The following is an 18827-nucleotide window of genomic DNA, read 5'->3' on the forward strand; positions in this document are numbered from 1 at the left end:
TGTCTGTCATGCATCTCACTTTATAGTCTTACACAGTTAGCTCCACTATTTAGTGGAATAAAATTTCCTGTTGTTTAATTTCTACATATAATCTCAGTCATTAGCAATCTAATTCAAAACCTTATGCATGAATAGGGAAGGGAAAAAGAAATCTCATAATACATATAAGAGTTGTTATAATCCCATTTTATAGGTGAGCAAATGGAATCTTGGAGAGCAAGGTGAAAGGCCAGTAAGTTTCAACATAAGATAGTTTTCCCAAGATTATTTAACTCAAAGTACAGTGACAGTTTGGTTGCTGTTGTGAATATGTGTATATATAATATCTTATAGTGCTTCAGCTATAGTTCTGGGGCAGATTTAGAATATGAATACACAAAAAAACATTCTGAAAGAAGATTCCCTCTCAAAATTGATAGCCACTCTTCTTTTTGGAATAAACTCAATAACTATTCTTTTTTTAAATTAATTTGCTTTCTTCTGTCAGAAAATTAATGAAGCTTGATGAATAGGGGCAAAGGGAAGTGGTCACATTACATTTTATGCTAAGTGAAATAAGTCAGACAAAGACATGCCCTGATTTCATTTATATGTGGAATCTAAAAACGAAACAAATCAGCAAACAAACAAAAGCAGAAACAGACCCATAAATACAGAGACCAAATTGATAGTTGCCACTGGAAAGGGGAGTGGAAGGATGGACAAAATAGGTGAAGGGAGTGGAAGATACAGACTTCCAGTTCTGGAATGAAGACCACCCAGGAATAAGAGGTACAGCATAAGGAATATAGTCAATGATATTTTAACAGGATTGTATGGTGACAGATGGTAGTAGCTACACTTGTGGTGAGGATAGCACAACATACAGACTTGTCTAATCAGTATGTTGTATATCTGAAACTAGTGTAATGTTATGTGTCAACTAGAGTTTAATTAAAAAGAAAAAACAGAGGGGCACCTGGCTGGCTCACTTGGCTAATCATCTGACTCATGATTTCGGCTCATGTCATGATCTCATGGTTCATGAAATCAAGACCTGTATTGGACAGGCTACGTGGACAGCACAGAGCCTGCATGGGAATCTCTCTTTGTCTCTCTCCTCCTCCCCCGCTCATATGCTTATGTGTATGTGTGGGCGCTCATTCTCTCTCTCTCTCTCAAAATAAATAAATAAACATTAAAAAAGAAAAGAAAAAAGAGGAACACCTGCGTGACTCAATTGTTAAGCATCTGACTTCAGCTCAGGTCATGATCTCATGGTTCGTGAGTTCAAGCCCCACGTTCGAGCTCTGTTGACAGCTAGGAGCCTGGAACCTGCTACAGATTCTGTGTCTCCCTTTCTCTCTGCCCCTCTCCCACTCATGCTCTCTCTCTCTCTCTCTCTCTCAAAAATAAATTTAAAAAGAAGAGAAAAGAAAAATACATTTTATTACACAATAATACCAAAATAACTTTTTCTTAGAAAAAATTAGAACATTGGAGATATGGATAAAATCTCTTTGTCCAACAAACTCCCACACACACATCATGCACTCCACCCAATCTAGATGCCTCTCTTCCCTCCTCAGAAGTAATCATTTTTATTTGTGCATACCCTTTAAGATATTTTTTCATGTATTCAATACATATATGTGGTTTTTATCATACTTTTTATAGAATTTTTTATGTTTGTATCATATAAAACATAGGATTCTTGGAAATTAAGAGTTTTATTTGTACATATAAAGTAAAAGACCTGGGAAGGTTATCTAATTCAGGGCTGACAGAAATACGATTCAAAATTATATCTCAACCTGTGGAATAATATCCTAAAGCTAGAGATAGAAAAATTTAGCTAGCATAAATGTTAAAGCCCTGTATAAAGTACAAATAACAAATGGAGAATTCTGAATTGAAATTAGTTTATATGAAAGAGACTTACAAATTTGTTTATCACACTCACAATTTAATAAAAAATTTTAATACTTTGAAGTTAGGGGTTCTTATCTCTAAAATAAGATTCCTTTAATAATGTCAGAAGTTACTCCAGAATATCTAAATTTAGAAGGAAAATACTAGATTGTATAAAATGTATATAATGCAGTGAACAAATAATTTTAAAATGTGGGACTTACTTTGTGACTTAATATAGGAAAATTTTGTTCACATAAATTTTTTTCTTTTTTTCTTTTTTTTTTTTCTTTTTCACACACAGACCCACACAGACATACAACAATGCCAAGTGAAAGAAAATTCCTCTGTTTCCCTCAGGTCAAGCTCTGTAAACATACAAAACATTTATTACAAATCAGACGGTTTTAGTATGAAGAAAAGCCTATGATAGAGCACTGGGATAGTATTCTTTGTCAATGTTGATGCCTTCTCAAGTAAGGATCTTGCCCAATGGAATTAATCTCACTCAATGTAAAGCTAATTGTCTATCGTGATAACATATTTTAGTGGCGAATATTCATACCCAACATTCTTTGATAGAATATCTGGGATTGAAGACATGGGAAATCAGACACATTTCCTGCCTGGTACACATGCTTTCCCATGTTAAATGTCTACCTCTGCCTGACTTTTACTTCGACACTTGCCAGGAGACATTGATTTCAAGTAAAAAATATTCTCCAGTCAAGAAAATTTAGAAGCTCTTTACCCACTGATTACCTCAAAGATTTTCCCTACATTTGTGGATATCTTCTCTTCATGATTTTAGACGCAATGGTGCTGATTTACCTAAGGTATAAGAAAGTAGAGATACTGAGAGATGTATTTATTTTCCTTTCCTAAAAAAAGGTAAATATTACATTAATTTGTCATGACCTTGACTGGTCATAAGACATAGATGACCATGGGTCTTGCTCTCTTTTCATTTTTTTCTAAAATTAATCTCTCATATAAACATGTTAAGTATTTCAGAAAATGGAACCCTGAGTGACAGGGAAAATGCTGAGTCAATGGAGCAATGTATTGATACATTTTTAAGAACTCCAAACCATGGTTTTTCTTGAATTTATCTATCTTTGCCTTGATGTCCACCATAGCATATGAGAAGGAGATTCAAGGTCTTACCTCTATTATTGGCTTTATTCAGCAGCATCAGACCAATAATAGGTGTTTATCTACTAGTGTGTGCTGCTCCAGATAGAGGAGCTCATTGAAATTCTCCCCTCCAGTTTTCCTTCCCCAAGGAAATATCTGTATCTTGGATCTGTCTAATTAACTAGTATGTGAAGAATAGAAAACGGTGAGACAATCCCTTTGCTCATCGTTGCTGGGCTTTGAAAAGCTCAATAAAGTTTCTGTCTACATTTTCTTGTTTACACTGTGGAGCAAACTGGATCAAACAAGCAAAGATTTGTGGCAACACAGACAGTGCCTTTGTACAATATAACACATACTGTGTATCAAAGAAATATTGTGCCACTTCTCCGAAGCTGACATTGGAATGACATTGTAATCCTGGCCATCTGTCTTTCTCCTCTAGATGTCGATGAATGTGCGGTGGTGAATGGAGGCTGCCAGCAGCGCTATATTAACACTCTGGGCACCTTCCACTGTGAATGTGATACGGGATACAGACTCCATGCTGATGAACGCACCTGCATAAGTGAGTAAATATTAGAACCAGCTTGAAGCCGTTTTCAATGAAAATCGACCTGCCCATGTAGGGGCAGGAGGGAAAGGTTTTTCTATTGTAAAAATGTCTATGGAGGCTGACGGTTTTTAAGTACAAATCTGTCTCTTAAAATTATATATATATAGCTACTAAAAGACTAAAAGACAAAAAGAGATGGGGAAGGAAATACAGAAATTAACATTCATAAGTAAAACTTGAACCTCCAAATGTGTGAATATTTCCATAGAATATCATTTCTGCCACATGCAGTGAAGTCTAAATTTGTTAGTTATTGCTTATACACAAGTACAGCACGGGTCCCCAAAGAAGAGAGGGCTCCGAACTGCTACAGTAAATAGTTACAATGTTCACTCATTTCAGATCAGTCTCAGAACCAGGCTCGTGATTGTTAACAGCAAAAATTATGACAGATAATAAGTCAGGGATCTTAGGGTTGCTCAAGAATAGTTAAAACTGCACACATGAAATATGAAGTTACTATAACTTATTATACATCAAATTATTCTCAGATGTTTGTTTTGGGTGCAAGGGTAATTATTTTAAATCTTCTTTGATTATTTCTAACTTTTATAAATTTTTTAAAGTATGTACACAGAAAAAAATAGAGTAAACTTTTAAAATTCTGTGCTCCCTGTATGATTTATACATGCTCTTTTGTTGTTGTTTTAACTAAAGTAATTTCAGTGTTTAATTTTTTTTAATTTTTAAAAATGTTTGTATTTATTTTTGAGAGAGAGAGAGAAAGCAAGGCAGGCACAGAGAGAGAAGGAGACACAGAATGTGAAGCAGGCTCCAGTCAGTGAGGTGTCAGCACAGAGCCTGACACAGGGCTTGAACTCATGAATTTCAAGATCATGACCTGACCTGAAGTCTGAAGCTTAATCGACTGAGCGACCCAGGTGCCCCCAAAATGTTTATTTTTTAACGGAACGATGATTCCTAGATGGAATCAAGCATATTCTAATTCCATCCCCAGGTCTCTTTTAAAAGTATTTATTATATTGAAAAAGTAGTAACTTTTCAGCACATTTTAATTTCTGGCTTTACTTATATAGGGCTTGTTCACTCGTCCATTTACTCAAAATTATTAGTATTTTATAAGTATTCTGTAACTATGAAACTTGGACTAGAATTCAGCCAAGTTCATAGTTTCATTACATGTGCTTCCTTTTTCTGTTTCTCAACATATTTTAGAGGAAATGAGAGAAGGCCAAGGGAAACAGGTACAGATGTCCTAGTCCTAGGTCTGATTTTGATATGAGAAAATGGGGTTCTGCCAGCCAAAAAAAAAAGGACTTTGCCAAAATTGGCTGAAAATACAGTGGAAGTCATACCCAAGCAACCAGGGAACTCAATAGCATAATGATCGTTATCTGCAGCAGTCACAAATGGTGGGACAGCAGCCCATGCATATTTATGTAACCCAAATAGCCCCTTCTTTTTGCAAGATTACTGGTTTTAGCAACAGGAATCTCTTTCCCATCCGCATCTCTAACCTGTAAGGTCTTCAAGGGAACATCCTTTAAACTGCCACTCTAACTTCTCTCAGTTGCAAAACAGGTGGGAGAGCAGGATTATTGATACATGCAGATGAGTATTTATCAGTAAAGGTTGAGCTGGTGAGTTTTTATATCTGATAGAAAAATATGTTGCCAAGTAGTGATTTCTCCAAGTCTACGGTATGGGGTCTTTTGGATAAAGCCAAATAAACGCTCTAATAACCAACTAAATTATATACACAGGTACAGTTTCCTAAGTTCTGGTGGTTAATAGCTATTTCTCTGTAAAATCATTAAGCGCTCTTCTTATTCCTCATTGCCACTGCCCTTGAATTTTCTAAATTTTGTTCTAATGACTTCAGGTCAACAGTGGAGTTGGATAAGGATATTAAGGTTTATCTTTTCTATTTCTATTCCTTAAAAGCTAATTCCTACTGTGCAGATACATGGACACTATCATTATAACTTATTTTAAATTCCTTATGCTGATGATCTATGCAGAATTTCAGCATAGTATACAAATTATATATATTATACATATGTATATAATATATATGACACAAATTAAGCTAATGAGAAATATGGATTAATCCATTAATATGGATTAATCTTTTTGAAGCACTAACCCCTCAGATGTCACTATACTGATGGTATTGGACTGAGACCCAGCACTTGACCTTTGTAGAAATTCTGATACCTCTCTCACATAATACACTGAAGGGCCTTCAGAATCTCAGTTGATACAATTACAGCAAGATACAATTACAGCATTCCTGTTAAAATGAGCTCAAGAAGAATTTAAACACTTTGTATTTAAAGACTAAAAATATAAGCTTGAGGGTAAGAAGTATTTGCTTATTTGTTTTGAAAACAAGGTTTACTGTAGACAACTGAATTTCATATTGGTTTCTATTTTGATTTATATTGTAGGAAGGGTCAGATATTTTTTAAAAACAGGAAAATTAAATTGGTTTGCTTTCCCTTCGCAATTTTTCACCTGGCAGAAGACTGAAAATGGTGGTTGATGCTTGCAAGGAAATTGTAGTAGACAGAAATTCATCGTGACTCATGGTACTGTCATGGAAGAGAAGATGGAGTTATGGAATTGTATGATTCCACTACTTCAGAGTACTTGAAATTAATTGCCTCCATTTCTTCCTTCCTCCCTCCCTTGTCTTCCTACCTCTGCCCCATTCTGCCCATCAGTCATAAATCTAGGCTAGCGTGGCTTCTTGAATTATAGCCTCTGGTGTTTCTTGCACTTTCTCTTAATCACAGCTACAGTAAAGTAAACTCCCTGTACCCCTAAATATTTACAGAGTTTCTGATGATTTTGCTTAAAAAAAAAAAGAGTCCCCTCTCTGGCGATTGTGCACTCATGGTGGTATATGGCCAGCACTTACCAGTCAGCCTCTGCCAGAATGATAAAGTCACATGAAGTGCTGTCAGAGAAGGGCCCATAGTAGCTGACTGCTATGGCAAGAAGTATGAGTGTATGGGCCACACAGTTCCTTATACAGGGTTGCTTGGACTGCCAATACAACATGATCCCGACAATACCAGGGAATTTAGCCCCAACACACTTCAGCTTGAGCTTCTGAATTTGTCTGTAAATTCTTGGAGTGCATGTCATTTTCAGGGATGGGGGGCAAGGGCTTATTTTCATCAGATTCCTAAAGGTATCTGCGACACCTCAAAATAGTCCACATGTCTTTTTGTCTTTACGATGGCACTTCTTACAAAGGTGTCTGCCAGGGAGGATCTCATGACACTGTTAGGTCAGAATACTGTCTCATGATACTGTCATGCTGATCAGTGACTGCTTCTCCCTATAGCCTGCTTTATGATAGAGTTCCAAGACAGAGGCCCGGCTCCCTGTTCTTCAGTAGCACTCTTCCTGGCCTGCTGTCACCTCTGCTGAGAGACAGCAGCATCAGGAAAGCCGGTCTGAGGAGATGTCCCCAGGAGAGGAGGATCCTAAGTGAGATGGCCACACCTGGTTGGTGGAAGGGCGCAGACAAAACATGGGAAAGCAGACAAAAATGAAATTCCTGCTGGAGTTGATTTGCTATTCATAGTCTCCATTAATGCAGAGATCATCGAGCAATTCATATGCTTTTACATTTTCCTTCACTTGGGAGCCAAAAGCTTAAAAATTAGAAACTTTTAGCAATCATCTTTTGTAGAAATCATCAGACAGATAGATGTGTCGATGTGGTTACCAGTCTACCATTAACCCTTGTCCGTGGATTAGGAACAGTGGAACAGTGGAAATTCAAGCTGGCTTGTGGCCTTCTGTAAATCATGCACTCTTTCTGCACCCTGGTTTCCTTATGTGTAAAATGTGAAAATGGGACAAAGTGACCTTAATGTTACTGCATCTCTAAAGCGTTGTAATTTTATGGAGTTTCTAAAAGGACTAATTTGTAACAAATCATCTGCTAACCTATATTTCTTTAAAACTCCATTGAGTTATGTGTAATAATTACCCTTTGGAGCTCCTAACTTTATTCAAAAAGTGTTTAAAGAACTTAGACTTTAGAAAGCCCAAGCATAAAGTCAGAGTGAGCATTTTATATCCAGTTTAATTAAAATAAGTGTGCAACTCAAATGTTTTCATTGAGAAAAAAAATATACTTTGGTGCTTGTGTGAAAATATTATTTTTTATAATTATATCTGGGACAATCTGAGGAATAATCTAGCCCCATCTCCTATCTTAGAGAGAGCTTGCCCTCTCTCTCCTCCATATTAATATAGCCAGAAGGTGGCCATCTGAAGCCAAGAAGAGAACTGTCACCAGACACCAAACCCTGCTGAAACCTCAATCTTAGACTTTCCAGGCCCTAGAACTGTGAGAAAATAAATTTCTGTTGACGAAGCCACCCAGTGAGTGGTAATTTGTAATGGCTCCTGAGCAGATGAACATACTCATGGTTCTCCTTTACCCACCCCTCCTCTGCTTTATCTCCATTTTGCTCTTCTGCTTTTAGACATAAATCAGCACCTGTAAAATATCTGGTGTGTATTTATTAAATGTTAGCTGTTACTACAACAGAATATTAAAAAACACAAAAACTTTACCCAGATGGATTTGCTTGTTGAGGAAAAACTCAAACTCATTGCAACATTTTTAGTTTTTGACCTTTGCCATTGTTCTCCGTTACAAAATATATTACCCTTCAATGGCTTTTAATTAGTGATTTTTCTCATTAAGGGGCAGATTTCAGTAAATATTACTAAATATAAGTAGTAATGATAATGTAGACTAAACCCCTTATATTGCCAGTGGATATTTTTTAACGGCCAGAGGCTACGTACCAAAATAATTGATATTACTCAGATTTTCTGTATTTAACTGTATAATTTACATTTTAAGTAACTTGTAAGGTTTTAGCTATAATTTGATAGACCTCACAAAATCTTTCGTGAATTTCCATTTTTAATAGCAACCTTGTGAAACACACTCAGCTCAAATCTGCATTCATAATCATGTCCTTCCCCAGATATATTTGTTGAAATCAGCCTTTCCAGAGGGGTAAAATAATTAAATGATAGAAAGTTTTAATGCTTGCATATTTCTCTTACATCTCTTTTATGCCTTCAGCACATAGATTTATTAACATCTGCACTCACAAATAAACAAATGGAATCACTGATGTCTGCACAGAAAAACCTCCGATCAACACATTTTAATTATTGTAGTCTTTAACGCAAGAATTCTTCATTTCCAGTTGCTGGGAATGGTCAGAATCTGTTTTTATTCAATGGCCCCTTTTTAGTCTCACTGAAGGAGAGCGGGACAAAAAGGAAGAAGAAAGGTAATGGATAAGCTGTAAACTAAAGATTTTTGCATGTGAATCCGTGTGTCACCGTACAGTAGGAGGTCATACTTTAATGCCTAATAAGCAGAAGTTGGGTGGAAAGGAAAGAAAGGAGGGACAACCTAGAATCTCGATTAAATAAAGATGCCCTTAGTAAAACATTGAGCTTGAATAAATTTTCTTAGATCAGATTTTTATGAATTTCACATTTTAAGTTAATGCTAAATTTAGGGGAAGAAAAACGATTAAGAAAACCATTAGATGTGGTGGTCTTTGTACAATGGATTCTTTTGTTTTGATCTCAGTGTTCTGATCAGTGATGTCTAAGTTTTATTTGATAGAAGGAGTAGAAGATTCTTTCCAGGGAATGCAAAGCGATTGCCCTAAAATTGGAGATGAAAGAGGTTGAAGACTTTCATTGTAACTACCTTTCAATTAGTTGCATTATTTATGAAGACAAATTAGAAACAGAATTCATTTCAGATGACAGCTGATGTCTTGAAAAGGGATATGTCAGGTTAAAAAACTTGTTTAGTTTGTCAGGTTGTGGCATCTCTCAGTCATTATCAGATTCCTTTCCCTCTCAATATTAATCACTTTTGTGTGGTAGATGATAAACTTAATTTCCAACTTTGAATTTAAGGAACACTTGCCCTGTGCCCTCCTCATCCCCAATCTGTAGTCTTACAAAAATCATGAACTTCAGAAGTTCGCATCCATGTTATTGATTATTAGCCCAAATCAAAAACTTTTTCCAAGTACTTGGGTTTTAGGAATGCATTTTGGAAACTTTCCTTTTTTTCTTCAGTTTCCTCACAGTCTGAAGACTTGGGAAGGTAAGGCTGACAATTTTTGACAGAGGCATACTGAGGTCTATATTCTACTGCATCACGTAAGAGTTGTGTGATCGTGGCCCAGTTTCTTAGTCTCTCTGATCTTCAGAGTCTGTATCATTTTTCTCTCTATCTCTATCTGTATCTATACCTGATAGAACCAGGATAATAGTTCACAAAAATCAATATTATACATTGTACAAGGACACATTCCTTATAAAGAGGAATGCATTTAACACACTGGAATGATTGCTTGTTGGGACAAGAGAGACTGAGAATAGACTCTGGAGCTAAAAGTGAACACATCTAGCAAGGAGGTCCCTACTAGGGCTAGGGAGTAATGAGAATTTTCCTTAAACTGAGCACTATGGTGAACTCTAACTTCTGTACTGAAAGTTAAAACAAAACAGAGCAAGGAAATGACCTGTTAGCACAATGGTCTTTCTACTTGCCTGAAACCTTTTCTTTCCTTCCCTTCTTCTTCTCTGTGTGGAAGGTATCTTCACATGTCTTCCTTCAGAATAATCTCTAGGATGTTTTTTTTAGTTACATTTATAAAATATCTTTAAAAGTAAGATTTTATAATATATATTATATTAAATAATAATAAATAGTTTTGTCTTCTTGTGTTTCTTAAGTAGTTTCGTAGTGAGTTACAGAATACCCACTGTTTCAGATGAACATTTTTAAATATGAAGAGATTAAATAGTACCTGGGACATAGTGGATGTATAGTAAATGGGGGCTTGAATCAATAACTTATGATGATTATGTGTGTGCTCTTACATTGCCCTCTCGCAATCAGAGCACCCATCCAGTGCACAGAGACACTGAGAGTGAGAGATTTTGGATCGTGTACAAATCCAAGTACAAGAATGTAGCTTTAAATTATTCATTTGTGAAAGTATAGCATGGGATTTAGGATTGCTAGACACTGCTAATCTGAAAACAGTGTATCTTGGAAACAGTACACCTTGTTCATTGTAACAGTATGAGTTTTATGACATAGTTATCTCACATACAAGCTCTGTGACTTTGAGGTAGTCACTTAACTGTTCAATAACTGTTCTCCATATCTAGGCAGTAGGGAAGAAAAGATTCAGGATAGGTGAAATCTTTAATGTGGTGCCTAAACCACAGTAAGCATTCAATAAATATTAGCTTAATATGAGTTTCATACTTGTCATGGGCTGTTGTTACAGGACCATGTAGAATCATGGAGGGTCAGACACTACAGGTACAAACCTGCTTTGGTGATCAGATGTCTTCCATTGAACATCTTTGTTGCTGGGTTTTTAGTAAACATACATTCAGTAATTCTTTTAACATCTATTTTACTTTTTATTAAAATTTTTAATGCCTTTGGAGTTTTAGAGCAATATTCACAACTATGTTTTCACTGTATGGTAAAATTTCCCATTCTCATTTATCACTGGGTTGACGATTTATATCTTCCTGTTTCCAAAAGCACTGGGGACAGCAAGCCTCAAGGCAGCTAATGCATTTTTATAGGGTACAAAAGTGCAGAGAGACATTACACGAAATAGTACTGTTTCCATCTAAAAGAAGCAGAAGGCTTAAGTGTTTGCAAATACCAGATATGAGCATAAAACTTAAGTCCAAATCTAGTATCCCAGTATAGTTTTCTAGCTAATGACAAGAAAAGAGCCACATGGTTTCTGAGTGTGCATTCTCTAACAACAATCAGAGAGACATTTTTTGTAAGTCAGTGATTTCAAAATCTATTACTGAATAGATGTCCTTTATCTTGCAGGAAAAAGTGAAATTCTCAGCTAAGGGGCCTTCCAACATTTGCTTCCATCTAGCAACTTCAGGATTAACTCTCTGCTGTGTCTGCTTTGTTCTTCACTCAGAGAAGTGCCCTGCTGTTATTCTGGCAAAATCCATCTTGCCCTCTCCTTAGAACTTTGCTCCTAATATTACATCCTTCTTTCTCTCCTATCATCAACCTCTTTCTCTCCATCTTAACATAAAACGTTTCCCTAAAACGTTTGCCAGGCTTATCCATGAATTTTACCCTCTCTTAGGTTCAAGGAGTGCTTGCCAGTCACTTTGCTTAATGTCTTGATAGTAATGATCCTTTTTACCTTCATGTCATTCTCTCCTCCTTGTTGTAGGACACAACTTCCTCGTGGTTCTTTTCTATCTCTGTGAGGATTCCTTAACCTCTATCGTATAATCATTTCCCTCTGCCCACCTTAGAAAGTTCTGATGATCTTCAGAGTTCCAATTTTGGCCCTTTCTCTAGTTTCTCCTCTGTTCTTTTTCACTTTCACAGCTTTGTATACTACAATTGGCTAGAAGTGAATGATGTCCAAGTCAGTATTACTCAGTTCACTTTCTTTGTTCTCTTGACCTATAGATGTAGCTACCGTGTGCATTAAGGATGTCCCCAGCATTTCAAACTTAGTGGACCTAAAACTAAATGTATCTTCCTTTATGCTCTTGACTGCTCATCTTTCCTCTCTCATATTTCCCCTTCATGCCACTCATTCTCCAGGCCAGTCTAGTACCCTGGAGTTACTCATGGCTCATCTTCTCTCTAATTCCACATACCTTGTCCTCCAGTAAGACCTGTGGGCAATGTCTCCATAATCCCCCTGCCCCCAAAGAGCTCTCTCCACCATGACTATTTGCATTCAGGTCCTGATAATCTCTTACAGAAAGGTTTATTGTAATTGCCTCTTAAACGGTGTCATCTTCCTTACTTGCCCCATCCAATCCATTATCTAAATTATTGCCAAATTTATCTCTTAAAATATAATTTAAAAAATTATATTATCATCTTTAAAAGCTTTATTGTCTCTCTGTAGCTTTTAGAACTCATTCAGCATGCTTGCTGTGGCTTAAAAGATTCTTCATGACCTTAGTCACTTCTGTCTCACCTGACATGTTTCTACTCCATACTTCATACTCCAGGCTCAGATACAGTGAACATTTGCAGTTCCTCAAGTGTACCAGAAGTTTCCACATCCCTATGCCTTTTTCTTAGTGTCCCATCTGCCAGACCCTCCCCGCTCCTGCACGTGCTTTGTCACTGTATTTGACTGCCAGTCACACTTTCTTCACTCCTAGCCCTCTCCCCTCCCTACCTCTCTTCACCTAACCCTGCTTTTCTTTCAAGATGAAGTTTGTAAAGATTCCCTTCTGAGAAAACTTTCCATGTCTATTCCCACACTTAAATAACACATTTGTCACCTGTTCGGTAAGATGTAAAGATTCTTTTAGTGATGAGACGCATCATAAAGGCACTCAGATAGATGAAAGGAAGAATACTGGTTACTTACAGCTCCAAAAGAGAGAAGGATATCTCTCGGGGCTGCATGGGTTACAGCCCAGGATAGGGTAATAGCAAGCTGGAACTATAAGAGGTGGCTTATTTATGTCAACTGGAGTGGGATTAGGCTAAACTCACTGTCTTCCCAGGATTGGGCATTTTGAATGATTTCACAAACACAAAGAAGAAGGGACCATCCTGGGTGATAAGTATGTGAGAACCCCGAGCATTTGGGTGTGTGTGCCTGAGAGAGGAAGTAGTTGGGGTGGGGGCTTAGCAAAGTGTCTTCGAAGGCGATCTGAGACTTTTGATCCACGACTTAAAAACTGGGTCAAGATAGCACTGTGAAATCTTGTATTATACCACTACATAGAGCCAAAGGCACGTCTCCAACATAGAACCTCTTATAATGGATTATAAAGTTATCTCTTCTTGACTACCTCCCCGTCTAGGCTTTAGTCTCTTTTGTATTCTCTAGCTAGCATGTGACTGAACTAAAGTGTTTAACTTTATTAAATGACTCTATGTATACATTCAATGCTTAAAATATAAAGATCCTTGCAATGATTTTTGCTTTGTTTAGAAGTAGGAGCATTTTGTTTCTTTCTGATCTGCTTCTCTTTATAGATAAGACGAATTAAACATAAATGCATGGACTTGGCTCCTAGGGGAGGAAAAATGGAGACTGCTGGATTGGAGCATTCGCAGAAAAAGCCAGGTCCCCTTAGGATCTGGTTCTCTGTGTTGACGTGTCGTCATGAGGCTAAACAACTGTAGTTTAAGTACTCTGTCTTCAGACACAAAAATTAATTCGGAGATTCAAATTCTAGAATGTAGGTATTTGTCGTTTAGAGTAATTTTGACTGTCACCGTTACTAATAACAGTTACTATGATTTTTATAACATTGCATCTGATCCTCACAGCAACATTAAGAGGGAGATACTGATATTGTCATTTTAAAGATACAGAAACTGGGATTCAAGGGTTAATATTACAGCTCTGGAATGGCAGACATGGGTTTATAACCCTGTAGATTTCTTCTCTGAAATCAGTACACATGATGGGGAAGTAAACTGAAGCTACTTTATACCTTTTGAAGGGGAAGAAGGAGACGAGTAAGTCAGTTGAGTACATCTGCCGGGTAAACTTTGCTAAACTTCTCTTTTCCAGGCTATATGATATGGTAATTTAGAGTCTTTTTTCACCCTAAGTTTGGGACTTAGATTCTCTGTATTCTCTCTTAGAAAATGAAAAGTTGGCTCATTCTGTAGATGCCCTCACTGGTTGGTTTGGGCTGTAGTGGGTTGGCCTTCTGTCTGGGCAGGAATACAAGTCAGACTCTTAAGCTTTCACAACAGAATGTCAACCTTGCCTCCTCAGTGTCTGGTATCGAAATCTTATGGCTCTCACTTCAGTTGACAATATAGAAATTCGGCACTACAGGCCTGTGTTGGAGGATCTGACCGTGAACTGACTGGGAGCCAACATTCATCCAAATCTCCCTTAAGATATCTGATATACAGAGTGCACAGCAGAAGATCATAAGCTTTGGCACCTAAAATCTCTAAGCTAGACTCCCAGCTTTGCACCTACTAGCAGCGTGAACGTGGGCACGTTGTTAAATGATAAAAATGGCTCATATTTATGGAGTGCTTGTTACCTATCAGGACATGGTGTTAAGTACTCACTATTCACTGTTTCATTTAAACCTCTTAAAATCCTGTGACGTGGGTGCTAGTATGACTATTTTAGCAATGGGGGGTGGGGAATGAAACATAGAAAGTCTAAGCAACTTGAGGAAGGTCACTCAGCTTACAGCATGGATAAATCCATGATATGCCCTTTGGACATAGCTGATCAATTAAATCCAGCTGTGTTAAAATAAACAAACATGTCTCTTCAAAAGTAAGGCATTCGGATTTTATTGTTAAAGCTTTTTAAGGAAGGAAAAGACACCAATTAAAATTTAAAGCGTTCACATCACAGTTGCATGGAAAGTGGGTTAGGCATACATAGAATCAGAGAGAACCCATCAAGAGATTAGTGCCTTGGGACACCTGGGTGGCTCCTTGGTTAAGCTTACAATTTCAGCTCAGGTCAGGATCTCAGGGTTCATGAGTTGGAGCCACCAGGCTCTCTGCTGTCAGCACAGAGCCCGCTGTCTGCCTCTTTGCCTCTCCACCCCGCCCCCCAAAAATTAAATAAACATTTAAAAAAAAGATTATTGCCTTAAAGCTGGACTGGTGAGCGATCCTGTCACTGGGTTGTAATGGTTCAGAGACTAAATGCCAGGAAGCTGCAGTCCTTTTTCCCATGTATATTCAACCATATGAATTTTATTTTATAAAAAATAACATCATATAGAACATATAAAATTTTGCAGTTTGATTTTTCACAACTTGAAAATTAGTTACGTCAAAGTCAATATAATCATTTGAAGATACATTCTACGTGCATGAGTGTTGGCATCAAATTCTAACATTTTGTTGTGTTATTTAATAACAACCCGATGACTTGTAATAAAGGAAAAAGAAAGGAGTTCCAGGATTATTCTTGTTTGACATTGTTTACAATTTGATTTAAGGTTTTATATTGTATAGTTTCATATTTGCTAGAAACCTTCGTCATGTTGGTCCCTCCCAGAGGAGATTCATAGAGTATAAACCAGTGACATGAAGGGTGCCTTTGCCTGTTCTGCTCTGCCACAACCCAGAGCCCACGTTATTTTCGCAGTGGATATAGTATATGACTCAAAATTTTAATAACTGGAATGGAATGGTTTGATTGATTTTCTGCCTCCAGCGTTTTCTATATTGTATGTTGGAAAAAAAATGTTCAAGATTTCAATATTTCTCTTGGATTCGGGGGAAAAATGCAAATTTGTTTTTATATTGAGCCGATTAATTAGTCCTCTTTTGTCTGGGGAGAGTAGTCCGATTCCTACAACTCACATGTTTTAAATTCTTCAAATTTAAAAACAGTCTAGTCTCGACCTGGCCTTATTTCAACAACAACAAAAAAGATTTCACAAGCTTCCTTATTTCTCATTATACCTTTTATGAGACCCTGTGGTGTACGAACTACACTATTTCATCTCTTGTGTTTCCACCAGACTAGTGACGGTTTCCCTAAGTGCGTATCCCATACGTATCAGAATAATGGATTACAACTAGAAAGAAAACATTGTGTATTAGGCCTCTTCAGCCTCACTCTAAGTGTTGAAACAGACTGTCTTGCTTTGTTACACAGTCATTTAACTTGTATGGAATCATCAAAATACAAAATTTAAGATGCGGAAAAATAGGTTTCCTTCAATGCAGTGACTGACACACTTGCTAACCCTTGTCCTTGTAGAAAGCATAAATTAATAAGTGCCGAGTCTCAAATTCAGTAGGATATATCCTGCCTTGGAAGCGCAAATTATGAGATCAAGAATAATTGATAGTCCATGTGACCCATTAAAACAGGTTTCATTTAATGCAATATGGTTTAAAATTGTATCTCTTTTAAGTAGGCTATCCTGAATGTAGGCACCCTTTTTTGCACTTTACAGCAAAACTGAGCAATTCCCTCAGCCATTCTGATCAGAGGACCTTGAACTGAGAGCACATGTTTAATGATGCCCGGACTAGCTATTGATTAAACACTGACAATGTTCAGAGGAATTGAGAATCAAAAAGCCTCCCCCATGGCCAGCTCGACCATGCTCACTTCTTAATAGATGGCAAAGGAGGATTCTAAATGAGAGCGGCTGCCCTGCTTGTCCTCAGAACTCCACAGGCAGTGGGATTAATTTCTGCTTCGCAGTCCTTTGGAACTGCCATGTCTAAAGTGTCCAGAAATGAATACAGATATCCCTCCTTTTTTATTTCCTTGCTCTTCCTTTTTGTAGAAAAAAAAAATCTTATATGAATTTAATATGTAGAATGATACCTTTTGATAAGCAGAATGAATGAAAGCTCACCATTAATGAATCCATAAAATATAAGATAAATCCTGGGGAGATAATTCAGGCTGAATAATTCTCCAAATCAAGCAAGCAAACAACAACAACAAAAGTTTAAAGAAGATAAAGAATGAGAGAAAATAAAACGAGAAAAAGGATTCGAAGCCAGGACTGATATTCCCACTGCCATGGCTCTGTTGAGTTGATTAGTTTCCAGAGGCTCAGATATTTTTAGGATATTCTTTTGTCTGGGTAGGAGATTGTGACCCAGAACTGTGAAGTAAGGCTGTTTCCACACTTTAAAAAAATGTGATTTTCAATGATGGAACCACCCAGCTGTTTTACCTTCAACAAACATTAATGGAACCCCTAGAGGGTGCCAGGGACATGGCTTGGTGCTTTCCCTTTTTAAGTTGCTTAATCCCTCCAACAATTGTATGAAATATTCATTATAATCTTTTTTGAGATGTGACATCTGAAGTTTGGAGGAATTAAATAAATCTCCTACTATCAAATAATCAGTAAATAAGAGAGACTAAAGTCATGCTGCTAGAAATTGTCAGAGCAAGGATTAAAATCCAGATATTTTGAATAATAGTCTATTGAGCTAATTACCATATAATACCTTACTTAGTTTTATAATACACACTTTAATGAAAGGTTGCATGGAAAGCTCAGACTTTTTTTTATCATTGACTGTTTTCTTATACTTTTTTTTTCTCCCTGATTTCCTAAGGATTACATCCTTAGGGTTAAAAAAAAGTGGAAGTACAAAAAAGTATAATAAGAGAGAATACGCAACAAAAACCCACAACTCAGAAGCCATCACTGCTAACGTTTAGGTTTCTTTCATTTCATTCTTTTATTGACATGTTTTTTCTCTTTATAACTGAGACCATGCTGCTTTTTGTGATATATTCATATAGCAGCACACATATCACACATACACACCCTACATCTCAACATGTATTAATCTAAAACTATTTACAAGATGCACTTAAATTGGGGCAAATACCTTTTGATGTATGTAAATATATATCATGGACGTTTATTCTCTCCTAAATAATGCTAATATTAGTATTTGTTTGCATATATTACCTAGATATTGATTTCTAGGTGAGATTCAAGCAGGAGGATTAAAGTAAAAAATTTTTGACAAAAGCATATTTTTAAAAATTCTTGATACCTATTGTCAGAATGCTTTCAATATTTGAAGACCATTTGTTAATTTGTTACTACTTAACAGCTCCAATATAAAACCTGCTTTCTAGCATGAAATTTTATTGCCTCTTTCCGGGTTTACCAATTTAATAAGTAAAACCATGTACATTGTTTTACTTCTTTCACTAAGTTCAGATTCTAAAAACAAATGTGTCAGTTGTATTTCCTCTTATGAGTTTCCTGCTAAGCTATTTTGCTAACTTTTTTAAGTTGTGAATTTCAGGGGCACCTGGGTGGCTCAGTTGGTTGAGCATCTCACTCTTGATTTGGGCTCAGGTCATGATCCTAAAGTTGTAGGATTGAGCCCCCCAAGTAGGGCTCTGTACTGAGTGTCAGACCTGCTTGACATTCTCTCTCTCTCCCTCTGCCCCTCTCCCCCACTTTCACTCGCTCTCTCTCTCTCTCTCTAAAAATGAATTTACAAGTAATAATAAAAATAGATTGTGAATTTCATCTTTTAAAAATATATATTATAAATCAAGCATAGCATGATTAACTGTCATCCTTATTATAAATATGTTATGATATTTTTGAGTATAAAAGTGTATATATCACAATTTAGAATATATATATATTAAAAAAT

General features: G+C 36.7%; 1 pseudogene; it reads left to right on the forward strand.

Moving 5' to 3' along the window:
• Positions 1-18827, forward strand: part of LOC144221704 (uncharacterized) — a 130523-nt pseudogene that overhangs the window by 61479 nt on the left and 50217 nt on the right.

Source organism: Crocuta crocuta, unplaced genomic scaffold, assembly GCF_008692635.1.
Source record: "Crocuta crocuta isolate KB4526 unplaced genomic scaffold, BGI_CrCroc_1.0 scaffold21, whole genome shotgun sequence".
Classification (NCBI taxonomy): domain Eukaryota; kingdom Metazoa; phylum Chordata; class Mammalia; order Carnivora; family Hyaenidae; genus Crocuta; species Crocuta crocuta.